Source organism: Saccopteryx bilineata, chromosome 7, assembly GCF_036850765.1.
Source record: "Saccopteryx bilineata isolate mSacBil1 chromosome 7, mSacBil1_pri_phased_curated, whole genome shotgun sequence".
In the NCBI taxonomy this organism is placed as follows: domain Eukaryota; kingdom Metazoa; phylum Chordata; class Mammalia; order Chiroptera; family Emballonuridae; genus Saccopteryx; species Saccopteryx bilineata.
In genome coordinates this window covers 18370924-18390649 of record NC_089496.1, presented here as the reverse complement: position 1 = coordinate 18390649, position 19726 = coordinate 18370924, and the positions used below count along the sequence as shown (strand labels likewise).

At 37.4% G+C, this 19726-nt stretch overlaps 1 protein-coding gene across 5 annotated transcripts in view; it reads right to left on the bottom strand.

Moving 5' to 3' along the window:
- RUNDC3B (RUN domain containing 3B) overlaps nucleotides 1-19726 on the bottom strand; it is a 165671-nt gene that overhangs the window by 94106 nt on the left and 51839 nt on the right. The window contains exon 1 of one of the 5 annotated variants that reach the window (XM_066240200.1): nucleotides 14444-14480. The exons of the other annotated variants lie outside the window; for them this stretch is intronic. The gene's annotated coding sequence lies outside the window, so the exon portion shown is untranslated. Of the gene's footprint in view, nucleotides 1-14443; nucleotides 14481-19726 lie in introns of those variants that run through there. 5 annotated transcript variants of the gene reach the window in all.

Sequence of the window (19726 nt, the reverse complement as noted above, 5' to 3'; positions counted from 1 at the left end):
CAGGGGGCGATGCTCTGCCCATCCTGGGTGTCGCCATGTTGCGACCAGAGCCACTCTAGCGCCTGAGGCAGAGGCCACAGAGCCATCCCCAGCGCCCAGGCCATCTTTGCTCCAATGGAGCCTTGGCTGCGGGAGGGGACGAGAGAGACAGAGAGGAAAGCGCGGCAGAGGGGTGGAGAAGCAAATGGGCGCTTCTCCTGTGTGCCCTGGCCGGGAATCGAACCCGGGTCCTCCGCACGCTAGGCCGACGCTCTACCGCTGAGCCAACTGGCCAGGGCGAAAATTTTAAAACATAGAACATTTTCACTTATTTGTAGGCATTAATTGCATTAATCAGAATTTAGTATCTCATTCTATGTTAGTTATGAACCACCAGAAGCACCCAGACCAAATGACAATCCACTAGATTCCAAATTATCTGCAAAAAAAAAAATGTTTTTAAGTGAGAGGTGGGGAGGCAGAAAGAGACTCCCACATGTTCCCTGACTAGGATCCCTCTGGCAAGCCCCCTACTGAGCAGGTGATGCTCTGCCCATCTGGGGTTGCTGCTCCATTGCTTGGCAACCGAGCTATTTTAGTACCTGAAGTGAGGCGATGGAGCCATTCGCAGTGCTGGGGGCAATTTTCTCAAACCATTAAAGCCATGGCTGCAGGAGAGATAAAAAAGAGAGAGAGAGAGAGAGAGAGACAAAAGAGGGAGGGGTGGAGAAGCAGACGGTCACTTCTCCTGTGTGCCCTGATCGGGAATCAAACCTGGGACTTCCACATGCCAGGTGGATGCTCTACTGCTGAGCCAAGCAGCCAGGGCATCTGCAGTCAAATTTCAACACCTCTTTAACTTTATAGATGGGAAAAGATAAACCCAGAAAAACACCTGCCTAGACCCAGCACATCTGTTCCCTGTAGCCTCATGCTGATGTACTCCTCTGGTTACAGACCAGATCTGATTGGTCAAAGAAAATAAGTCAGCTGGTTTTCCTGGTTGGTTATGAGTTTTCGCTGGCAGCCTCAGAAATAAGAAAAATGATGAGAGCAAACATGTAGTGTAACCGAGGTGAATATTTTTCATATGAAATTTAAATCCTTAGCATAGTTGCTTCCCTCTTTATCAAGTGATATATATATATACGATATAGATATATATATATTCCCTATATATATGTATATGTGTGTGTGTATACACACACAAACCTGAATCAAAAGGCTCACATGCTCACATTATTTCAAAGTGGCCCAAGGAGTACTTGTCTGTAGAAAAGATTCTTATTTGCAATCGAAATAAAGCCTTTGTTTTAAAAAATGTTAAATATTTATGTTTAATAAATTTTTATAACATTGGTTTTATTTTCAATTAAATTTATTGTGGTGACATTGGTTAATAAAATTATATAATTTCAAGTGTACAATTCTATGATACATCACCTGTATATATTGCACTGTATGCTCACCACCCAAAGTCAAATCCTTCCTCCATCACCATATATTTGGTCCCCTTTACCCTTTACTAACTCCATACCCCTCTTCCCTCTGCTAACCATCATACCATTGTCTGAGTCTAAGTTTCTTCCTTCTTTGTTCATTTGTTGCTTTCAGTTTTATATCCCAGATATCAGTGAAATCATATGGTTCTTGATTTTTTCTGATTTCACTTAGCATGATATTCCCAAGATGCATCCATGCTGTCACAAACAGCAGTATTTCATCTTTTCTTATGGCTGAGTTGTATTGCATTGTATATACATGTATATCTTCTTTACCCAATCATTTATCAAAGGACACTTCGGTTATTTCCATGTCTTGGCCACCATGAATATTGCTGCAATAAACGTAGGGATGCATATATCTTTGCAAATAAATGGTTTCAAACTTTTCAGGTAGATACCCAGAAGAGGGGTTGCTGAGTCATATGGTAATTCTATTCTCTTTGAAGAACTGCCATGCTGTTTTCCATAGTGGCTGTACCAGTTTACATCACCACCAGTAGTGAATGAGGGTTCCTTTTTCTCCACAACCTCTCCAACAGTTATTACTTGTCTTGTTAATAATAGGCATTCTAACAGGTGTGAAGTGGTTTTGCACTGTAGCTCTGATTTGTATTTCCCTAACAGCTAGTGAAATTAAACATCTTTTCATGTATCCCTTGGTGATTTGTGTATCTTCCTGGGAAAAGTGTCTGTTCAGACCCTCTGCCCATTTTTTTTAACTGAATTGTGTGTTTGGTGTTGAGTTGTGTGAGTTCTTTAAGTATTTTGGATATAAACCCTTTGTCAGAGCTGTTGTTTGCAAATACCTCCCATTTGGTTGGTTGCCTTTTTGTTTTTTTGGCAGTTTCTTTTACTGTGCAGAAGCTTTTCAGTTTTAAATAGTCCCATTCATTTATTTTTTCCCTCTACTTCCTTTATCTTTGGGGTCAAATTCATAAAATCCTCTCAAAGACCAAGATCCACAAGTTTAATAGTGCCTATGTTTTCTTTTATGTAATTTATTGTTTTAGGTCATATATTTAGATTTTTGATCCATTGAAAGTTAATTTTGGGAGTCTTTCATTCTTTTACATGTAGCATACCAATTTTCCCAGTACCATTTATTGAAAGAAGCTTTCTTTTCTCCATTTTGTTTTTGGCTCTTTGTAAAAAATTATTTGCCTATACATGTGGATTTATTTGTGGGCTCCTAATTTTGTGGCATTGGCCTCTGTGTCAGTTTTTCTGCCAATACTATGCTGTTTTGATTAATTGTCGCTTTGTAGTATAATGTGAATTCAGAGAGTGGGATACTTCCAGCTTCGTTCTTTGCTACCAGGATTCCTGTGGCTATTCAGGGTCTTTTTTGGTCCAGTACAAATCTGATGACTTTTTTGTTCTTTTTATTTTTAATTGCTATTGGGATTCTGATGGGGAATGCATTAAATCTGTTTAATGTATTTACTATACATAAAATTTACTTATATATTTAAAGTATAATGTTGAGAAAGTGAAATGGTATTTTACTCTTAGCTTAGAAAAACAATTAAGACAAGACAAAATACTGCAAATAAAAAGAAAATGTTTTATTCAAAAATAAAATTCATTCAAACGCACCATAACTATATCATAGTAATATAAGGTGTTTCTAAAATTTCAGCAAATAGAAGCACCTACTCAGAGATGGACATGTAGTGAAAAGAATGTTCAATTATATACTGAAGATACATATTTCCTGACCCCAAAGTATCTAATTTTCAAAAACAAATACAGATATATGCAACTTTATAACCTTTTTATTAATATGCATACAGAAAAGATTAGTGATTACTGCTTTAAACTAACGAATTAGCCTTGATAATGAGAGTGATTATAATTCTAATCATGAATATGATATCCATCTTCCACTTTTTTCATATTAGCCCTTGTTCCAACATTCTACTCCTTTTCATTTCTTTGGTGACTTACCTACATTATCATGATTGCTGAATTTGATCTGTTAACAACTATATAGAAAGTCAACTTTTTACCTTTGCTATATACTTAGTCTATTTTTCTCTTTCTCCCTGTGCATATAAGTTACAGGTAGAGGACTTTATTATTTACAGTGTGTCCTTAAAGCCATGGTGCACTTTTGACCAGTCACAGGAAGCAACAAAAGACGATAGAAATGTGAAATCTGCACCAAATAAAAGGAAAACTCTCCCAGTTTCATACCTATTCAGTGCAGTTCAATGTGAGCTCACGCACAGATTTTTTAGGACTCCTTAGGTAGCTATCCCGTATAGCCTCTAAAGACTCGTCACTGATTGATGGCCTTACCAGAACGGGGTTTCTCCACCAAACTGCCGGTTTCCTTCAACTGCTTATCCCACCGAGTAATGTTATTCCTATGTGGTGGCACTTCATTATAAACGGGCCGATATTCACGTTGCACTTTGGTCACGGATTCGAATTTAGCGAGCCACAGAATACACTGAACTTTCCTCTGTACTGTCCACATCTCAACTGGCATGGCCATGGGCTGCTCCGCTGTATACACGGTGTTACGTCATCATCTGTACATGCGTACATGCTGCCACATCATCCTACAGAAACTGGGAGGGTTTTCCTTTTATTTGGTGCAGATTTCACATTTCTATTGTCTTTTCTTGCTTTCCTGTGACCGGTGAAAAGTGCACCATGACTTTACGGACACACTGTATTTATTTATTTATTTTGAGACAGACAAGAAGGGAGAGAGAAAGAAAAGCATCAACTTGTAATTGTGGCATCTTAGTTGTTCATTGACTGCTTTCTCATACATGCCTTGTCCAAGGGGGAGGGCTGAGCCAGCAACCTTTGGGCTCAAGGCAATGACCATGGGGTCATGTCTATGATCCCATGCTCAAGCTGGCCATTCAATGCTTAATGGTGAGCCCGCACTCAAGCTGGTGACCTCGGGGTTTCGAATCTAGGTCCTCAGCTTCCCTGGCTGACATCTATCCACTGTTCCACTGCCTAGTCAGGCTAAATGACTTTATTTTTAAATGATTCATGAGGGATTTCCGAAAGACCCCTAGATGGATCAATCTGTAAACTGATGGCCATTTGGAAAGTAAATAACAAATTATAAATTATCAGGTAGTAATTCATTAATTCCTAATTTTTACAAATTTTCATTTAAACTGGCCATTCTTTCATTTATTAATAGGTTCTGAAATTAAAATTAGAATATTAGTGCCCTGGTTAGTTGTCCCAGTGGATAGAGCACTGGCCCAGAGTATAAAAGTCTTGGGTTTTATCCCTAGTCAGGCCACATATGAGAAGCTAACACGTGCTTCTCTCCCCTTTTCTCTCCCCTTCTCTCTATCTCCCTCTCCCAAAGTGGATTGATTGTTTCTAGTGTTGTCCCTGGCACTGAGGATGGTTCGTTGGTCCAAACATCAGCCTCAGGCACTAAAAATAGCCCAGTTGATTCGAGCATCAACCCCAGACAGGGTTGCCAAGTGGATCCCCATTGCATGAGGGAGTCTGTCTCACTATCTCCCCTCTTCTCACTTAAAAAATATATTTTAGGGGCCCTGGCCGGTTGGCTCAGTGGTAGAGTGTCAGCCTGGTGTGCAGAAGTCCAGGGTTCGATTCCCAGCCAGGGCACACAGGAGAAGTGCCCATCTGCTTCTCCACCCTTCCCCCTCTCCTTCCTCTCTGTCTCTCTCTTCCCCTCCCGCAGCCGAGGCTCCATTGGAGCAAAGATGGCCTGGGCGCTGGAGATGGCTCCTTGGCCTCTGCCCCAGGCGCTAGAGTGGCTCTGGTCGCAACAGAGCGATGCCCCGGAGGGGCAGAGCATCGCCCCCTGGTGGGCAGAGCGTTGCCCCTGGTGGGCGTGTCGGGTGGATCCCAGTCGGGCGCATGCGGGAGTCTGTCTGACTGTCTCTCCCCGTTTCCAGCTTCAGAAAAATACAAAAAAAAAATAAATAAATAAAAAAAAAAATATATATATATATATATATTAGGTTATATAAACAAGCAACTCACTGAAATTAGAAAGTCAGAAAGTGTGAATTGAAATTATAATGATAAAGTTCATAAAAATGTGCAATATTTTCCCTGTTCTATAAAATAAAAAATACTTATTTCCTTTAATTAGTAATATTTGAACATTTCAAGTGATCAAAACTGCCTGACCAGTGGTGGCCCAATGGATAAAGTGCTGACCTGGAATGCTGAGATCGCCAGTTTGAAGCCCGGGCTTGTCTGGTCAAGGCACATAGAGGAGTTAATGCTTTCTGCTCCTTCCCCCTTTCTCTCTTTCTCTCCCCTCTCTAAAGTGAATAAATAAATAAAAAATAAAAGTAAAGTGATCAAAACTATTGCTGAAACTATGTGACCAAAAAATTAACAAGAAGGCGACTTTTATTACTGAAGAGAAATAAAATGTGATTTGATAATTCCAAGAACTGTAAGTTGCTGTAAGCTAATTTGTAAAAGTTGTAAGGTCAAACTGGAAATGTCACATTATTTTTCTGGCAGAAACCCAAAGAGCTGCAAATTTAGATAGATAAACAAAAACATGAATTACCATCAGAGACCATCAATTCATGCTAAAACCCCAAATTTGGAACACCTGGTATTATCATAAATTTCTTTAACTCTCTCATACATAATATTTTAAAAAGACTTTAAAAACAATATTAGGCAATTTTATCAATAGTAGAAACTATTCAAGTTTTTAAAATGGCATTTTCTTTATATGGTACCTCCACTCAGAAATAAAATCTAAATTTGGAATTCCTTCATTTGGAGGGGTTTAAAAAGTGAAGTTCACGTAAAGTCTTGAAAAATGCTCCAGGTATAACAAAGTTTACAACATTAATAAATCTCTCTGAAAATATTTCAATTTGGAGGTTAAAATGACTTCCTGAAAATTGTGGTTTGATTATAAAATATAAAAACCATTTTTTCTGGATCTTCTAATAAATAAGTACAAATGGTTGAGATACTTTTCTTTCTCTTTACCCAATGCAATAATTCATTGTAGTATGACAATGATACAGTTCCAAACAGAATAACCAAGTATTTAGGAATTGTATATTTTAGAAATTTAGACATTCAAAATTATATAAAACATTACAAAATTGAGACAAGAAAAATATTTCAGATATTACAAATAATTTTTAAATAAAATGGTAAGCACAAAATGAGAAAATAAACTTCTAATAGTAATCATGTAAGAAGACTAATAGCAAGAAAGAAAAACGTCATTATTGATCAAAATGGGTTATATAAAAACTAGTTTCATGTGATGTAAATACTTTTTTTCTATTCTAGGGTAATTAAGAAAATCAGTCCACAAAAGGAACAGGCAAAGGTCATAATCAGGAAATTAGGGAAAAAACATTAATAACCATAAAAATATATTAATCCCATTTGCAAATAAATACCAATTAAAATAACAAAATATTTTATCTATTTCATACTAATAGATGGCCAAAGAAGATATTTTCCTTTTATCAATTTAGAATTTGAAATATTAATAACAGTACAATGAGTATATGAGAAAAATAACAATCATATATATCTTTTTTTTTTTTTACTGTATTTTTCTGATGTGAGAAGTGGGGAGGCAGAGAGACAGACTCTCGCATGCACCTGACCGGGATCCATCCAGCATGCCCACTAGGGGGCGATGCTCTGACCATCTGGTTGCTCCATTGCAACCAGAGCCATTTCAGCACCTGAGGTGGAGGCCATAGAGCCATCCTCAGCACCTGAGCCAACTTTGCTCCAATGGAGCCTTGGCTGTGGGAAGGGAAGAGAGAAAGAGAGAGAGAGAGAGAGAGAGAAAAGAGAGAGGGAAGAGTGGAGAAGCAATTGAGCGCTTCTCCTATCTGCCCTGGCTGGGAATCAAACCTGGGACTTCCACACATGGGGCCGACGTTCTAACACTGAGCCAGCCGGCCAGGGCAACAATTATATATATTATTGTTGGTACAACCTTTCTGGTACCAACATATTTAAACAAAATATAGTACATAAATCTAAATGTGTATATATACCCTTGATTTCAGTAATTATATTTCAAAAAATTAATTAGCTATTATTAGTATGAAATAATTTGAAAGAAATTAGAAACTAGGTAAAGATAAATGTTCAGTGATATGTAATAGCTTTTATGAAAATTTGGAAAATAATAAACAGAACTTTATGGTTCACTCATACTCTGGAATATTATGCACTTGTTAAAAGGGAAATGGCAATATACTCTCAAGAATAGAAAACATGTTGAAACAAAAACTTGTATAGGAATATTCACAGCACCATTATTTATAAGAGAAAAAAGTAGAAGCAATCTAAATGTCTATTAAATGATTAACAGGTACATAGAGTGTGGTGTATCCATATGATGGAATATTATTCAGCCATAAAAGTAAATGAAGTACTGATACATGTACAACATGGGTGAATCTTGAAAACATCATGCTAAGTGAAAATATGTGGCCACAAAAAAAGGCCACATATTTTATGATTTCATTTATAAGAAATGTCTAGACCAGCGGTTCTCAACCTGTGGGTCGCGACCCCGGCATACATATTTTCCCATGACTTTAGGCAACCCCTGTGTTTTGGTCGTTCGACCCCCGCCAGGGTCGCGACCCACAGGTTGAGAACCACTGGTCTAGAATAAATAAACCCATAAGGACCAAAGTAGATTAGCAGTTTCCAGAGAATGGGGGAGGAGAAAAAAAGAAAGTGACTGCTTAATGGGTATTAAGTTTCTTTTTAGGGTGATGAAAATGTCCTAGAAGGAGACAACAGTGATAGTTGCACAACATTTTAAATATACTAAAAAAAATAATAATAACTATGTAACTTTTGCCCTGGCTAGTTGGCTCAGCTACTGCGTCAACTACGCTACAGTGTCGGCCTGGCACAGGGAAGTTCCCAGTTCGATTCGTGATCAGGGCACACAGGAGAAGCAACCATCTGCTTCTCCATCCATCATTCTCCCCTTGCCTCTTTCTCTTTCTTCCACTCCTGCAACCATGGCTCAAATGGTTCAAACAAGCTGGCCCCAGGCGCTGAGGATGCCTTCATGGCCTTGTCTCAAGGGCTGAAATAGCTCTATTGCCTAACAACAGAGCAGCTGCCCCAGATGGGCAGAGCATGGCCCTGGAAGGGGCTTGCCGAATGGATCCTGGTTGGGGTGCATGCGGAGTCTGTCTCTGCCTCCCCGTCTCTCTGACTCTCACTTAATAAAAAATAAAACAGAAAATAATTGCATAAGTTCTAAAATGGTTAGTGAATTTTATGTCATGTAAATTTAATTTCACGTTTTAAGATAAAAAACAAAATCAAATGGAAAATACGGATGGCCAATATACAAAGAGCAAAATACAGATCATAACAAAAATATAAAAATATATACACATTCATAGGCATATGTGTGTGTGTGTGTGTGTGTGATAGATATGTAAAGTTACCAGCTATAATTATATCTGGGATTTCTGAAGTTTATATCTATACTTTAGCTTCATAACTTGAACCTCTTGTCATTTTTCTGAGGATTGTGGAAAAGAAGGAAGACAGAAAATGACTCGTAGCCCAAGAAGGAAAAGGTATATATACACAGAAAGAGGTTAAAGTAAGGAATTGTAATAGAGCTTTATTTTTTTCTTTCCTTCCTTCCTCTCTCTTTAAAAAAATAATAGACCATTAATATGAATGCAAACAAAATCAAGTAGTCTATCTGTATGGCTATTATGGGACAAAAATCTCAAAATAATTGGCTTTTCAAAAGTCATCAGAGAAACAAGAAATGATGAGGCCTACAAGTTTAAGAATAAAGTACTGAAATATTACCTCAACTGGAAAAGATATATAATGAGTACTGAAATTTGAGTGCTAAATTTTTCCAGTTACTAACCTTTTCCACCATAATTGGCTTAGAGACCAAGGCTTTCTTTATTTAGAATCCATGTACTTATTTACTGCTGAACCTTAAACTCACTATATTCTAAATAGGTTAATTTTACTCCCTATGCAATTTAAAGACATTGAACTAAATTTGCCATGCTACATATAACCTTGAATGTTTCATGAATTCCTCAATTATTATGATTTTTGGAGATACAAAATCTGCTGAAGATTTTCTAAATTTCCAAGTACATAACTTAAAAGGGTGTTTCTCAGAGTGGCGGCCTTGTCCATTGTCTAAAAGCCAACCTCGGGTAATCTTCAGAGCCATTTTCTTATCTACTGTATCTTGTTTTGGCCTGAGTATATGGCTTTCTATTGGGTGAGTTGTGTTCATATGTTACTACAGTAACTATTCAAAGTCTCATTTTGTGTGCAAACCAAGAATCAAAAGTTGGAAAGCCTTCAAAAATTAACAAAGAAAATTCAAAAGCGAAATGAACAGGTTTATCTTGATCCATTGTTTCTAAAGGTGTTTATACTGCACTTCAAAAGGTGGCCCCCTGGGGAGGTAATTGTTTACCATCTAAGACAGGAAGAGCTTTGAGGTTCAAGCCAGTGTTCCTGAGAAATGCTTAGGTATCATAACAGTTCAGCTGGGTTGGAGAAATTCTGAAATGTCAAGTCATAGACCTCTGATTTTAAGAGTCTGAATCTAGATGCTATCAGAAAAAACCCCAGAGATTTCATTATTGTCGCATCGAAAATGCTATTATTCACTGAGTGACTACCATATCCCAGGCACTATTCTAGAGATTTGAGATACATCAATTAAAAAAAAAAAGATCTTTGCCCTGGTTTAGCATACATTTTAGTGGAGGTAAAGAACGACAATAAACAATAATCATAATTAGTAAATCACAAAGTATATTAGAAGTTAAGACTTAAAAAATAATAGCACAGGGAAAAGAGATTAGGAGTGCCTAGGATGAAAAGAGAAAAGTGAATTATAATTTAAAATACGGTGAATAGGTTTAGGTCTCAATGAGCAGTTTCTGAAACAGATGGGGAAGGTAACAATGCATATCTAGAAGTGTTTTTCATACAGAGGAACAATCAGTACAATGTTGAACTACTGCAGGGCTGTGTCTGGTACAGTTAAAAAAAAAAAAAAGCAAAAGACCAATGATGCTAAAGCACAGGAATTTAGAAACAACAAAAGAACTCACTGTACAAAAGTATAACTGGAAAATGTTCAGAACCAAACCAAAATCTAAACTGAACGTGAGTCAGCAAGACCAATGTTAATAAGTATAATTAGCACGTTATTTCATAGGAAATTTGATATAGTGTCTCATTATATTCGATCAACTTTTTTTTAGTTAGTATATTACTAATTGATAGTCTTTAATCTTCTATGATATTTACTACATAGTTGCTTATTTACCAGTGAAACTTTAATTTACTATATTCTATATTGGTTGCTTTTATTCCCTATGCAATTCAAAGACACTGAACTAAATTTACCAGGCTACATAGAACTTTGGATGTTTCCAGATGTTCTTTCTATATTTTTGTTCTAATCAGTTATTTTCCACAAGACCTTTACCAATATTTACTACTGTATCCCATCCCCATAGCCCCTAGCTTAAGATTACAAGATTGTTTCCTATCACTTTACTGCTCAATTTCATATTTTTCTTAAATTGCCTGGCCTATTAGTCCATAAAGTCACAGATAACATTTTAAAGAGTTACCTTTTAGTTTTCATTGCAATCACCTTCATGTCTTTTTCCTGTGTGAAGCCTTCCTTGACTCATCAAAGTAGAACGAATTATTCACCCTTTTGTGCTACATCACGCTCATTAATACTTCTATTATGACTCAATGACATTATTATACACCATTACTAGTTAATGCATCCTCCTTCAGCCCTCCAAGACCATTTCATGTGAAAGCATGCCTTAATAATCTTTGCATCCTAAAACACTGGCACAAGGCCTAGATGGATTGCTAAATAAGAAAATAAATGGAATAAATAGTGTATGCATGTGTGGAAAAGATTAGGAGGAAAGGGAAAAGTGAAAGAAAAAAAAAGAGGAAGGCATATGTGAAGTGCCAATTTAGGGTATCGGCCCCTGAGAAAGCGTACCGAACACAGGCTATGGCTCATTTACAAAGCAGAGGAAAATTAAAAGTTACATTTAGTCAAGAAAAATGTGGAAGGGTGATGGTAAATGTTCCTTGAGGTTTCTTTTTACTGGGTGCTATGAAAAACTACCTAACATCCTGAAGTAATCGGGGAAGGAGTGGGAATTTTAACTATTATAATGAAAATGTAGGATCCTCCTGATTTTTAAATGTTTTAATGGGTAGCAATAAAATTTGGGAAAGTTATATATTTTTTAACTTACAGTAAATTTGCAAGGAGTCATGTAACCAGGACCATTAGACCAGAGGTACCCAAACTACGGCCCGCGGGCCACATGCGGCCCCCTGAGGCCATTTATCCGGCCCCTGCCACACTTCCGGAAGGGGCGCCTCTTTCATTGGTGGTCAGTGAGAGGAGCACATTGACCATCTCATTAGCCAAAAGCAGGCCCAAAGTTCCCATTGAAATACTGGTCAGTTTGCTGATTTAAATTTACTTGTTCTTTATTTTAAATATTGTATTTGTTCCCGTTTTGTTTTTTTACTTTAAAATAAGATATGTGCAGTGTGCATAGGGATTTGTTCATAGTTTTTTTTATAGTCCGGCCCTCCAACGGTCTGAGGGACAGTGAACTGGCCCCCTGTGTAAAAAGTTTGGGGACCCCTGCATTAGACATATAACAATTTGACCACCTCAAGAAACTCCTTCCTGTCGACACTATACAGTCAAGCCCCCCACCCCAGATTCTAACCCCTGATAATTACTGATCCTATTCTCTGACACTATAATTTCGCCTTTTCTAGAATGTCATAATAAATGGAATCATACAGTATATAACCTTCAGAGTTCTGCATCTTTCAGTTAGCATAATGCATTTGAGATTCATCCATGTTGGTGTATGCAGAAAAAGTCTTTTATTATTGCTGAGTTTGTCCACTGTATGGACATATAACCATTACTTTATCCATTTATCATGGATGGACTTGAAGGACACTTGGGCTTTTCTAGATTTAATCATATTGAATAAAGCTGCTATAAAGCAAGTCTTTATGTCAACATAAATTTTCATTTCTCTTGAGTAAGGGAGTGGTACTGCATTCATTCTCACCATTAGAGAATTCAAATTTCCCCACATCACCACCAGAACTTGGTATAAGTGTGTACCAGTACCAGACTCTGGTATTAATTGCACTTCCTGAATGACTAACGATGTTGAGCAACTTTTTATGTGTTTGTCATTTGTGTACTTTCTTTGGTAAACTCTCTATTCAAATCTTTTACCCGTTTTTAGATTGGGTTAGTTGTTTAAAGACTATTATATCTATAGAGCTCTTTGTATATTTTGGATATAAGCCCTTTGTCAAATACATGATTTGCAATTGTGATTGAAAAATTTAAAAATATTTTAAAAAATCATGTGATTTGCAACCATTTTCCTCTCAGCCTATGGCTTGACTTTCTCTCTCAATGGTATCCTTTGGAGGACAAAAGTTTTTAATTTTGATGATATTCACTCCATTATTTTTTGCTTTTATGGGTTGTGTTTATATTGTTATATCTAAAATGTTTGTCTAATTGAATGTAAAAAAGATGTGCTATATTTTAAGATTTTTATACTTCTATATTTAGTTTATGATCCATTTTGAAATAATTCTTGTATATGAGGTACAGGTCAAAGTTCAAAGGTACCCACTGTTCCAGCAGTATTTGTTCAAGAAGATGCTCATTCCACCAGTGAATTGCCTTTCATCTATGTCAAATACTGATCAAGGATATCTCTGTGTTATTTATTTTTGAACTCTTTATTCCATTCTATTAATCTATAGGTATATAAGTTTTCACTAATAACACAGTGTCTTAATCACTATCTTGACAATTAAGTCTTGAAATCAGATTTGAGTAGGCAATTTTGTTCTCCTTTGTGGAACAATTTTACCTATTCTAGTTACTTGTCTATCCAAACCTATATAGAATCAGTTTGATATATACAAAAAGCTTGCTAAGACATTGAGAATGCATTGAAAGTATAGATAATTATGGAGATAACTGATTTTTTTTGTGACAGAGACAGAGAGAGAAACAGATAGGAACAGACAGACAGGAAGGGAGAGAGATGAGAAGCATCAATTCTTCATTGCAGCACCTTAGTTGTTCATTGATTGCTTCCTCATATGTACCTTGACCAAGGGGCTATCACAGACCAAGTGACCCCCTGCTCAAGCCAGCAACCTTGGGCTCAAGCTGGTGAGCTTTGCTCAAACCAGATGAGGCCGTGCTCAAGCTGGCAACCTTGGGGTTTCAAACCTGGGTCCTCTACGTCCCAGTCCGATGCTCTATCCACTGCGCCACTGCCTGGTCAGGCCAGACCTGATATCTTTTAACCACTCATCTACTGATGGGCACCTGGGCTGTTTCCAGACCTTGGCTATAGTAAATAATGCTGCAATGAACATAGGTACGCATGTATTCTTTTGAATTAATGTTTTGAAATTATTAGAGTATATTCCCAGAAGTGGGATTGCAGGGTCAAAAGGCAGTTTCACTTTTAATTTTCTCTTCTTTAAGTTCTTAAGGTGGAATCTTAGATTATTGACTTTAAATCCTTCTTTTCTAGTATAAGCTTTTAATGCTTTAACTATCCTTCTCAGTACTGTTCTAACTGCATCCCATAAAGATGAATATGATGTGTTTTCATTTTTCATTCAGTTCAAAATACTTTATAATTTTCCGTAAGACCTCCTCTCTGATCCATGAGTTATTTACAAGTCTTTTTTAAAATTTCCAAATATTTGGTGATTTTTTTTCAGCTCTTTCTGTTCTTAAATTAGTTTTTTGAAGAAACTGCATACTATTATGATAGTGGCTGCAAGAAAGCTGAGGTACATTTACACAATGGAACATTAAATGGCTGCACAAAAAAAGGAAATCTTACCTTTTGCAACAACATGGATGAACTTGGAGATTATTATCCTAAATGAAATGAGCCAGTTAGAAAAAGACAAATACCATACGTTCTCACTTATATGTGAAATCTAATGAACAAAATGGAAACATAGGCATGGATTCATGGTACAGATGGATAGCTGTGAGAGGGGAGTGGAGATGGGGGACTGGATGATAGTTAACGGGATTAAGCAAAAAAAATACATATAGTATATAACACACAGACACAGACAACAATGTAGTAACAGAGGAGAAAAGAGTGGGGGTAGTTGGAGTTGAGCAAAGGGGTGGGAGGAATGGAGATGAAAAAGACATTGCTTGGGGCCATGGGCACATGATGCAGTGTGCAGATGATGTTTTATTGAATTTCACACCTGAACCGGTACCCCAATAATTTTGATTAAAAAATAAATAAAGAAATAAATAACTGACCTCTTAACAGTGTTGAGTTTTAAAAGAATTATCCCATCAAAAATGTCAATAAGCCTGACCAGGCGGTGGCGCAGTCGATAGAGCCTCGGACTGGGATGCAGAGGACTCAGGTTTGAGACCCAGAGGTCGCCAACTTGAGTGTGGGCTCATCTGGTTTGAGCAAAAGCCCACCAGCTTGAACCCAAGGTCGCTGGCTCCAGCAGGGGGTTACTCGGTCTGCTGAAGGCCCACGGTCAAGGCACATATGAGAAAGCAATCAATGAACAACTAAGGTGTTGCAACATGCAATGAAAAACTAATGATTGATGCTTCTCATCTCTCTCCATTCCTGTCTGTCTGTCCCTGTCTATCCCTCTCTCTGAAAAAATAAAAAAATAAAATTTCTTAAAAAAAAAAAGTCAATAAAACTAAAGTTGAAAAACCCTGATGTAGATTTCTGAAAACACCTGCTACAGACTGAGTAATGTGTCCCCTCAACAGAAATTAGGGGATGTTGAAACCCAATTCTCAGTGTGACAGTATTTGGAGGTAGGGTCTTTGGGCAGTGAACCCTCCTGAATAGAATTAGGGCCCAAAAGAGACCCTAGAAAGCTCTCTCACTTCTGCCATGTGAAGACACAGTGACAATATGGTAGTCTATGAACCAAGAAACAGGCCCCACCAGACACCACAACTGCCAGTGCCTCAATTTCGAGTAACCAGTGTCCAGAAATGTGAGAAATAAAATTCTGTTGTTTATAAGCCATCCAGTCTATGATATTTGGTTAGGGCAGCCCAAACAAACAAAGACAAGCCCTTTTCAGGCCCTGGCCAGTTGGCTCAGTGGATAGAGCAATGGCCTGGTATATGGACATCCCCATTAGATTCCCGGTCAGGACACACATGAAAAGTGACCACATGCTTCTTTCCCCCACCTCTCCCCCTTCTCTTCCTCTTCCCCTTCTGCAGCCAGTGGCTCAGTTGGTTCAAGCACTGGCCTCAGGTGCTGAGGACAGCTTGGTTGATTTGAGCATCAGCCCCAGACGGGGGTTACGGGTTGAAACCCAGTCAGGGTGCATGCAGGAGTCTGTGTCACTATGTCCCCTCCTCTCCCTTAAAAAAGTTCTTTTTAGTACCTAGTTTCCAGAGAGGTTTGATCATAAATGGATGTTCCATCGCATCAAATGATTTTTTTATGCATCTATTCAGATGATTCTGTAATTTCTAGTTTAAGTCTGTTATAGTCAGAGAACATACTTTGCATGGTTTCAATTCTTTTAAATTTGTTGAGGTTTATGATGTGCCTCAGAATAAGAGCTTTTATATGTTCCATTTGCCCTTGAAAAGAATATATACTCTGCTGCTGTTGGAGTGATTTACAACTATCTACTTAAGTCAGTTGGTTGATAATATGTTGTTCGAATATATTATATCCTTACTGATTTTCTGTCTACTTGATCTATTAATTATTATAAGAGAGCTGAAGTTGCCAAGTATTATTGTGGATTTTTCTATTTCCTAATTCTTCAGTCAGTTCTATTAGCTTTTGTTTTTTGAAGCTCTGTTATTATTATATACATTTTATGAATTTTTGTTTTCTCGGCAAACTGACTCTTTTCATTATGTAAATATCCACCTCCAATTCATTTAATGAGGACAATATGACTAATCTAATAATAAAAATAAAAGTACAAAACAAAAGAATTACAAATTTTACTTATAAATACAGAACCTAAAATATTAGCAAACTAAACCCTAAATCTGACAAAGTATATTAAAACAATACATAAGGTTCAAGCTGATTTATCCTGGGAATGAACAGATGATTTAACATTAGAAAAAATACTGATGTAATTATTCATATTAAAAATTTAAAGAAGATTTCTGTTTCCAGACAATATAAAGTATGTCTAAATACAACATCTAAATATAACTAAAGATAGACCAGGCAGTCGTGCAGTGGATAAAGTATCAGCCCGGGATGCTGAGAACCCAGGTTCAAAACCCCGAGGTCATTGGCTTGAGCATGGGATCATACTGCTTGAGTGTGAGCTCACCAGCTTGAGGGAGAGGTGACCAGCTTGAGCATGGGATCATAGATATGATTTCATGGTTGCTAACTTGAGCCCAAAGGTCACTGGCTTGAGGCCCAAGGTCGCTGGCTTGAGTCCCAAGGTCGCTGGCTTGAGTCTAAGGTCACTGGCTTGAGCAAGGGGTCACTCACTCTGCTGTAGCCCCTGGTCAAGGCACATATGAGAAAGCAATCAATGAACAACTAAGGTGCCACAATAAAGAATTGATGCTTCTCATCTCTCTCCCTGTCGGGAGCCGATCCACTAATGCTGGCTAACTAGGTCACAGCAGGAAAAGATCCACAACTGCTGGTTGACAAAGTCACAGCAAAAGAAGATAGAGTCACCGCAGTAAAGACCAACAGCTGCGGGTTGACAAAGTCACCGCAAGGAAAGGCACAACGATACTTCTCCCTTTAATCTTTTGAATTAATCTGGCCTTATATTCCCCCCTTTTCTGGGTGTGTGCTATTATTTATGGCACAGGAATAATAGTACCGTGCTTTCTCTGTAGATTCGTAGTAATTTCTTTGGAAATGAGACAGAAGGTGTAAGTTCCACAGAAAAGCCTGTAAGTCCCTTGAACTGGGCTCATAAACATAAGAGGCTGGCTATGATATCCCTCGTAAAGGGTTAAGTTTGTAGGAGAATTTCTTCTTAATCATGTCAGAAAGAAAAGATTGTGACTTGTGAATGGGTAGAAGGCAGTGGCTGTGCACAGAGCACCTTTCGGCCTTCACTTAATTCATCATTTTTCCTCCCTAGCCTTTTAATGTGATAGAGAAACTTTCCTTTCTTTTTGCTTATTTGATCTGCAAATAGTGGTACACTCTAAGAAGAATATAGTTAGAACTTAACTAGTGTGTGAATATAGTAAATAAATAAAATTTGACTAGACAATAGAATCTTAGGTAAGGTGTTATGGAATGGCCCGTTGCATGGCTTGGGATGGGAATGCAGTCAGCAAGAAAAGAATGTTTTGCTAAGAGAATTGTTTTATGACTGAAGGCAGTTGCTGGGCTTTCTCAGTGAGACACTCTCATGAGATTTATATACTTTCCCAAAATTCTTTCTTCAGATAATGAGAGATATGGGGGGGCATCCATAGAAGCAATAGCAATTAATGTCTTCTGATATTATGTTGCTACTAAGCTATCTTGCAGGTGCACTCTATATATCTTTAAGCAAAAGTTACTCTTGATGTTATGACAATTTCTTAATAAGCAAGCCTTTTGAAGTCTTGTGAGAAAAATTAGGACACTGCATGAACTCAAGGCCATTTGCCTAAGCAAGTGGTGGTCCTTTGCTAGTCCTTAATGATTTTGTCTGTTAATCTCTCTCTGCCCCTTGACTCACAACAGTAAAGTTGAGTTATTAGTTAGTACTAATCCTTTAAAAGCTTTTACCGATGTTATCGCTATTCAAGTTATTTTTTAATTGTACTTTGAATGATTTGCCACCTGATTTGTAGTTTATAGATATAAATTAACTGTTATCTGGAAACATGTAAACATAGTGAAACAGAAGCAATGATTAATACCATGTAATTGTAACTTGGTGTGTGTGTATAAAAAAGGAGCTGTACTAGCATTTGAGAGAGATGCCTGGCAGTAAATGCTAACTAGAGAATAAAGAGAAAGAAAAGAATTCGGCTCTCTCACTCGATTTTTGCCTGTGGGACCCCTGGGTCCCCCCCGGGGCTGGACCCCGGCATCTCCCTGTCTGTCCCTCTCACTCTCTAAAAAAATAAATAAATAAAATTAAAAACCCCGATGTTGTATACAGAGTGGGGCAAAAGTAGGTTTACAGTTGTTTTATGGAAAAATAATACAATAATTAATAAATAATAACCCAAGAATAAACTCTGTGTTTCAGGTACTCACAATTGTAAACCTACTTTTACCTCACCTCGTCTTAAACAAACATAAAAAAATTCTGATATTGGAAAATAATAGAAAGACTTGTTAGAGACCTTGGAACTCAAGAAAAAGTAGAGTAGAAAGTTCCCTTGCTTCATGTATCCCAGACTATGTGCTGGACAAACCAGCAACCCCAAACAACAGGCTGGCCTTCTCCTCCTGAGTTTTCTATATTGTTTGATGGTGAGAACAAAAATTATAACACTGTCTAATGTGGTTCAAAACATACCTAGGGGAAATACTTAAAGCAATTATATTATAAAGGGAGAGAGTAACGGGACATAAAGAAAGGTAAGATTTTTAAATTTCAATGGAAATTAAATGGTGGAAAATGGTGACATTGGTAGAATGTGAAAAGTTACATATATCTGACATAATACCTAGATTAGAATAACCACTCAAAATTATACAAAGATATACTAAAAAATGCTGTAAAAAATGGAATTCTAAAAAATGTTCAAGTAACCCATAGGAAGACAGAAAGAAGAAAACAAAAAATCAGAAGCAGAGAGAACAAACAAAATAAAAATGACAAGTCCATATATTTGTTTACCATTGTCTTTATTCCTTCCTAAAGTTCCTTCTTTTATCATCTCCTTTATCCTCAGAGAAAGTCTTTAGCCATTATTTTAGGGTAAGTCTGCTGGCAAAAATTGTCCTTAGTTTTCCTACTTCTGAGAGTGTCTAGATTTTTCCTTCATTATCAAAAGATAATTCTGGTGGACATAAGATTCTGTGTTGACATTTTTCTTTCAGCACATAAAAGAAGTGCTTCTATAGTTTCTGATCAGAAATCTGTTTCATTCAAGTTGAACTTGTTTGCAGTAATCCTTCCACTAGGTGATGTTCTTACTTTTCTGGAATGTAGCT